The sequence below is a fragment of the Oryctolagus cuniculus genome, chromosome 11 (assembly GCF_964237555.1).
Source record: "Oryctolagus cuniculus chromosome 11, mOryCun1.1, whole genome shotgun sequence".
NCBI classification, from domain to species: domain Eukaryota; kingdom Metazoa; phylum Chordata; class Mammalia; order Lagomorpha; family Leporidae; genus Oryctolagus; species Oryctolagus cuniculus.
In genome coordinates this window covers 29,390,873-29,397,899 of record NC_091442.1, presented here as the reverse complement: position 1 = coordinate 29,397,899, position 7,027 = coordinate 29,390,873, and the positions used below count along the sequence as shown (strand labels likewise).

The following is a 7,027-nucleotide window of genomic DNA, read 5'->3' as shown; positions in this document are numbered from 1 at the left end:
ATAAGATTGATTTTATTTATTTGAAAGGCAGAGTTACAGACAGAGAGGGAGATGTGCCATCCTCTTGTTCACTCCCCAGTGGCCAAAGCCAGGAGCCTGGAACTCCAGCCAGGTCCGCCACGTGGGTGGCAGGGGCCCAGGCACTTGGGCATCCTCCACTGCTTTTCCCAGGTGCATCAGCAGGGAGCTGGATAGAGAGTGAGCAGCCAGCTGGATGAGCCACAGTGCCGGCTCCGTGTGTGTTTCTGCATGTAAGAAAACTACAAGTCGACAAAGCCTCATCAGGATACTCCTTGCTGGGGCCAGCGCTGTGGCATAGTAGTTAAAACTGCCGCCTGCAGTGCTGGCATCCCATATGGGTGCTGGTTCGATCCAGCTCTCTGCTATGGCCTGGGAAGGCAGTGGAAAGTTGCCCAAGTCCTTAGGCCTCTACGCCCATGTGGGAGACTCAGAAGAAGCTCCTGGCCCCTGGTTTCAGATTGGCAGAGCTCCAGCCTTTGAAGCCATCTGGGGAGTGAGTGAACCAGCGGATGGAAGACATCCTATATGGGCGCCTGTTCAAGTCCCGGCTGCTCCACTTCTGATCCAGCTCTCTGTTATGGCCTGGAAAAGCAGGAGAAGATGGCCCAAGTCCTTAGGCCCCTGTACCTGTGTGGGAGACCCAAAAGAAACTCCTGGCTCCTGGTTTCAGATCAGCGCAGCTCCAATCGTTGGGGCCAATTGGGGAGTGAACCAGCAGATGGAAGACCTCTCTCCTTCTCTCTCTGTGTAACTCTGCCTTTCAAATAAAATGAAATTTTTTTTTTAAAAAGAGGAATAGGTAGTGTTTGGGGCATTAGGGAGTACAACAGTGAAAATGCCTCTTGGGAGATGGGAAAGATACATTCTAGAAAGAAAAGAGAATATATAAACAAGGTGGTTTACGATTGCGGTAATTACTATGAAAGAACTAAATATGATTACTATAAAGGAAATAAACATATAGAGGGAAATGGGTCACTCATGGCCAGCCACTCTCATTAAAAAAAAAAAAAAAATCTAAAGGGATGAGCAGCACATATGAGAAAGGGATGCTCCAGGCAGCGGGAGCAGCAGCGCTGACACCTGAGATGGGAGAGGGCTTGATGGCCGAGGGACAGAGAGAGCAAAGGGGAAGGCGCGAGGCCCGCGCTGTGACGTAGCTGGGGAGAGAACCAGCAGATGGAAGACTTTTCTGTCTCTCTGTCCCTCTCTCTGTAACTCTGCCTCTCAAATAAATAAATAACTCTAAAAAGGGGGGTGGGGGACCCGGAGCAACAGGCAGGGTCCGACCACGCAGGCACTGGGGGCCATGGAACACGACTCGGACTGGAACTGCAGAGCGCGGATCTGCAGGGGTTTGCAGCATGCGAGCCAAAGGCTTGTGGGTGCCAGGTGCCAGAAGCAGGGAGACCTGTAGGAAGAGGCTGCAGAACTTACAAGAAAGAAAACACAGGCCAATCCAAATTGTCTCGTTAAAACGAGAAATACGGCAGCTTAATGAGGCTCAACACCCTACAGCGCTCTCTAATCTGAAATCACACTTAATATTCACAGGTGCCGCGGGCAGGGCTGACCAAGAGACGGCACCCGGCTGCAGCCTCAGAAATGACTCCCAGAAGCAACCCAGCCCTGCACTCCCGCGGCCCTGGCGGCCGTCAGGGACACCCGATCTCCCGAGCAGACCACCCCGCATCCCCCCCCCCCCCCCCCCCCGCTCCCTGCAGGCTGGCCGGCCGGCCGCTCTAACCGCTCAGCAGCCAGGCCCCTCGGGGCGCCTGCAGGGAGACTCCCAGGCTGCGGGCGCTTTTTGGGGCTCCCCGCAGTTCTCTGCAGGTCCGCGAGGGGGCAGAAGCGCGCCCACGGGCCCGCCGCGGCCGTTTCCGTCGCTCCGGGACGCGGAGCGCGACGCCGGACAGGAGGCTGACTCCGTGCGTGCCAGCTGCCCGCCTTGGCCCCGCGTCCACGATGGGAAAGGTCCCCGTCACCCACCGCCGCGCAGAGGTGTGGCGCCGCGGGGCTCCAGGTAAGACTCGCCTGAGGGCAAGGGGGCGGAGCTTAGCCGTCAGCCAGCCGCCGCGGCGTGGGCGCGCGCACACCTGCCCCGCAGGCTGGGAGGCTCGCGTGAGGCTAAGGGTGATTCTCCGGAAGAGGACGAAGGCGGGGGGCGAAGCCGAAACGCCGCTACCCGGTCCCGCGGGCCTGGGCGAGGCCCCGCAGAGCCCGATTTGGTCCTGCTCGCTCGGGTCTTTCCCGGTCACTGCAGGGAAGGGGGCTTCCCAGAGGCTGGCCCCGGCCGACGCCCTTCCAGGCCGGGGAAGCTCCCGCACCACCCGTGCCCCCGCCTGTTTCTCCCCAGACCCTGGACAGGCCCGAGGGATGCCGTCACACCCTTCACCTTTGACCTTTATCACCAGAGGCCCAGGCTAACTTTCTCCTCCCTGTGGCTTTGCAAAGCGAAAAGCCCCATCCTCCATACTGGAGGTCGTGGCGTTTAACAACGTTTTTTTTTTTTTAAAGATTTATTAATTAATTTGAAAGGCAGAGTGAAAAAGATATCTTCCATCCACTGGTTAGCTTCCCAGATGGCCTCATGGCTGGGGCTGGGGCTGGCCAAGGCCAGGAGCCTGGAGCTTCCCCTAGGTCTCCCACGTGGGTACAGGGGCTCAGTCCCTCGTGACCTTGGGAGCCTGCTAAGCAGGTGAAGGTGAGAGGGGCTGAATGCCCAGTACCTCTCCCCTCGCCATGAACCCCTGGGGATCCTCCACGGAGACTGAGCAGAAACTGTGAGGAGTTTAGGGGTTTTTGTTATTTCGATTTCTGTTTCCAAAACTAAGGCCTCGCTGATAAGGTGCTTCTACCCTGGTCCTTGTGACGCAAGGAAGGAAGGACTGTGAAAAATTCACAGGGAGAGGGGCTGGTGCTGTGGCTCAACGGGTTAACACCCTGGCCTGCAGTGCTGGCATCCCATATGGATGCTGGTTTGAGACCCGGCTGCTCCAATCCAGCTCTCTGCTATGGCCTGGGAAAGCAGTAGAAGATGGCCCAAATCCTTGGGCCCCTGCACCCTCATGGGAGACTCAGAAGAAACTCCTGGCTCCTGGCTTCGGATCGGTGCAGCTCCGGCCATTGTGGTCAATTGGGGAGTGAATCAGCAGATGGAAGATCTCTCTCTCTCTCTCTCTCTCTCTCTCTCCGCCTCTCCGCCTCTCCGCCTCTCCGCCTCTCCTCTCTCTGTGTAACTCTGTGAAATCTTCCATCTGTAGGCTCACTCTTCAATCATCAGGGCTGGGCCAGGCTGGAGCTGGGAGCCAGGAACTCCATCTGGGTCTCCCACATGGGTGGCAGGGGCCCAAGGATTTGGGCCATCACTGGGGCCTTGCAGGGTGTGCATTAGCTGGAAGTCAGGAAAAGGAGCTGAGATGCAAACCCAGGCTCTCCAACAAGGGGTGTGGGTATCCCAGCAAAGTCTGAATTGCTGTGCCAAATGCCTGCCCCAATAAATAAATCTTTAAAAATAAAATTCACAAGGAAGACAGAGCAGTGGCCACAGTGCCCCCACCCTGCCCCAGATGGCTGGCTGTGTGGTTTTCATGGTGGTGCCAGCTGTCCAGCTGACACCTTTGGTGCCCAGCTGCCACCTGGGTCTCCCTGTCCAGTCACCGGGCAAGCTAACCCATGCCTTTGCATCTGATTCCTTCTCGCCCCTCCTCGCCCTCATAGTTAAACCTGTTTCTGCTGCTTGCACCCCTGAACTGGCTGACAGAGGCTTTGAAGGGTTGGGGCAGGGGGAGACGCTATGGTCTTGAGCTTTGAAGGGGTCCTGCTGGCTGCTGCGTGGCCAAGAGATTGGAAAGCAGTGAGGACAAAGGCAAATAGACCAGTTGGACGGATCCTGCAGGGCTCCTTGGATTAGGTGCTGGTAGTGGTGATGGGTGAGGTTGTGTGGACTTTTGGGAGCATGTGCAAATCGACTTGGTGATGGAGAACTGGAAGGCACCTGCGTGTTTCTAAGGGGCCGCACAGCTCATCCTCCAGGGAAGGGAGGAGTGCAGAGGGCCCCGGGTTCTGTCTTCCGCAGATGGGTATGGTGTCAGATGAACTGCCCCTCTCTCTCTGCGATGTGAGTTTGCAGCACCCCTTGTTAAGAAGCAGAGCCTTTCCCCAAACCCATTCAAGCAAAGCCTGGAGTTGAGACTTTGGCTAAGATGCGGTGAAGTGACAGCACGTCCATTCCAAGTCAAGAGCTCATGAGGTCTTGCGTGTTTTCGCCTGCTTTCCTGAACCCTTGCAGACGCTGTGCAGACAAGCTCGGACTAGCCTGCTGGGTGGCCGGGCTGCACCAGCCAGCTTCTAGCCAACCCAGGCATCCCACAGCAACAGCAGAGACCCGGGAGAAGTGACAGATGGTAGATGCTTCCAGCCAGTAAGTTGTGGGGCTGTTTGTTACGCAGCAAGAACTGACTGACACAGGGAGAACTGTGTCCTGCCAAGGCGGGAGTTTGGCAAAGCAGTCAGGATGCCCACGTTCCATGTTGGAGAGCCTAGGTTCAAATCCCAGCTCTGCTCCTAATCCCAGCTTCCTGCTTATGCACACCCTGGGAGGCAGCAGATGATGGCTCAGGTATTTGGGTCTCTGCCTCCTATGTAGGAAACCTGGACTGAGTTCCTGGCTCCGGGCTTCAGACAGGCCCAGCCTGAGCTGTTGTAGGTATTTGGGGAGTGAACCAGCTGGGGTGTGTGTGTGTGTGTGTGTCTGTCTGTCTGCCTCTCTGCCTTTCACATAAATAAATAAGTACATTTTAAATAAATAAATATGCACAAGCAGCCCAACCAAGCCCACTGCTTTTGGACTCCCAGGGGTGGCCGACTGGACCTCCACCATTCTCCTGCACCCGCAAGATTGGACTTCCCTGCCCCACGGCTGGCTATGGTACACTTGAACTTGCTCTTCCGAAAAAGCGCTCTTGGGCATCCCAGTTGCTGCTCAGGCCAGGCTCAGGGTTCCTGTGTCTCGAAAGTCTGCTTTCCTGCTAGAGTTCTTGGGCCCAGCCTTGCTCCTTGGTCCTGGTTTGGTTGGGCCTCTGACTAGATGAGGGCTGGCCCCTCGGTGCGCCCTGGCTGGGCACTCCCGTCTCAGAGCCCTCTGTAAGAGACACCAGGTCCCAGCACGGAGCAGCTACGAGAGCCCTGCTCCCTGTGCCCTTCTGGAAAGTTCTGGGAGTTGCTGATCGTCCTGCCACCTCTCTGCCAGGATCGCCCTGCTCCCCTCCATCCAAGACTCGGCTCTGGGCCCCCGGGAGCACCAGGCCCTGTCTGTCTGCCATCGCTGCCTGGGGTGCAGCCGGCACAGCTCCAGCTGTCCTGAGAGATGCCAGCAAAGAGCTGCTCTGAGAAAGCCCTGACCAGGGGCCCAGGGCCTTGAGGAGAGGGGAAGGCACAGCGGGGGAGCCCCAGAGGTCCCCCTCCACAAGGGCCCACCTGGACCTGGTGGGAGAGGCAGATGAGTGTGGGTCCCTATGGCAGCCCCACAGGCTCAGAGAGGCCAGACAGTGAGCTCGGATGGAGGGGTCCAAAGAGGTCATTCATCCCGTGGCTTGATGTTCATGAGCCAGAGGGCCTTGCAGAGCAGGGGGCTGGGTGTCTGCTGGCATGGTCACGGGGGCTGAAGGGAGACACAGCTGCGGCCTTCCCTGATGACAGTGAAGAAAGGAGGCAAGGGGAAATGGAGGGAGGTGATGCACCCTCATGCCTGTTTCCTCGCCACCTGCGGGCCAGGCAGCAGCTCACCCTGGCTTGGGATGCGTCCTTGCCCCTGACTGAGGCTGAATTGATGGGGAACCGGTGAGCTGCAGAGGCAACATCTGACACCAGGGGGCAGCAGTGAGCCCACAGCCAGACACCTACACAGCTCTCTTGCGGAAGGGAAAGCTGAAACCTTGCTTTCAAACACTCCGCCAACCAGAGGCTGCTCGCCTGGCCCCCTGACAGCTTCTCGGGTTGGGAAGGTGCAGTGCTTTCCCTGAAACCTTTGTCCCCATAGGCAGCTCTTTAACTTAGCTAACCGGGCTTCAGTACCAAAAACGGGGGCCCGTGCTCTAATAACCGGCTGTCAGCGCACCCCCTGCCCCTGGCTTCAGTCTGCACCCCATTGACTTAGCCAGTATCTACTGAGCACCTGCCGTACCCCAAGGCACCCCGTGAGTCACTAGGGATTCTTTGCCGAGCAAATCAAAGACTCTGCTGGAGCGTCTCTTCCACGGTTGGCCCTGATTGGCTGAAATGATCGGGGAGGCTCGGATTAAGCCGTCAGGCAGCTGGCAGCCCCACACAGGTGCATCCCTGGCTCACAGCTGTGCTTTAGGGCCTCTGACCATCAGACCAAGAGGTGGAGAAGGAACCGAAGTGCCTGAGGCTAAGGGAGACCTCGATTTTGCAGTAAGTGTGTGACTTCTTTTTCTCCCCAGTATTGAATGTGTCCTCCCTTTCTTTTTTAAAGATTTGTTTATTTGAGAGGCAGCACTACGGAGAGAGACTAGACAGAGAGAGCTTCCATCTGCTGGTTCACTCCCCAGATGTTTGCATTGGCCGGGGCTGGGCCAGACCAGAGCCAGGAGCTTCTTCCGGGTCTCCCACATGGGTGCAGGGGCCCAAACACTTGGGCCATCCTCTGCTGCTTTCCCAGGTGCATTGGTAGGGAGCTGCATTGGAGTGGAGCAGCTGGGACTCAAACCAGCACTCGTATGGGATGCCAATATTGCAGGCAGCAGCTTAACCCACCGTATCACAGTGCTGGCCCTAAGTGTGGCCCCTTATTGTTTGAAAAGTGCAACGTCCTGCCATTTACCCGAGGTGCCTCCATGTAGCAGCAGCCTGATGCTTGTCTGATCTGAAATTGCAGCACTCAGAGAAAACTTGGGTCTTCTTTCATCACCCTGTGGAGAAGGGCCTCTGGGTGCTGGCTCTCAGCATCTCACCCTCTTTTTCAAAAGTTGATTTCTCTCTCTGT

At 57.1% G+C, this 7,027-nt stretch overlaps 1 long non-coding RNA gene across 2 annotated transcripts in view; it reads left to right on the top strand.

Moving 5' to 3' along the window:
- Positions 1 to 1,897: 1,897 nt before the first annotated feature.
- The window catches only part of LOC103348222 (uncharacterized), a 29,704-nt gene continuing 24,574 nt past the window's right edge, over positions 1,898 to 7,027 (top strand). The window contains exon 1 of one of the 2 annotated variants that reach the window (XR_007919374.2): positions 1,898 to 2,044. This is a non-coding gene — a long non-coding RNA (uncharacterized lncRNA). The remainder of the gene's footprint in view (positions 2,045 to 7,027) is intronic. The other variant, XR_011379745.1, reaches the window with a different exon arrangement.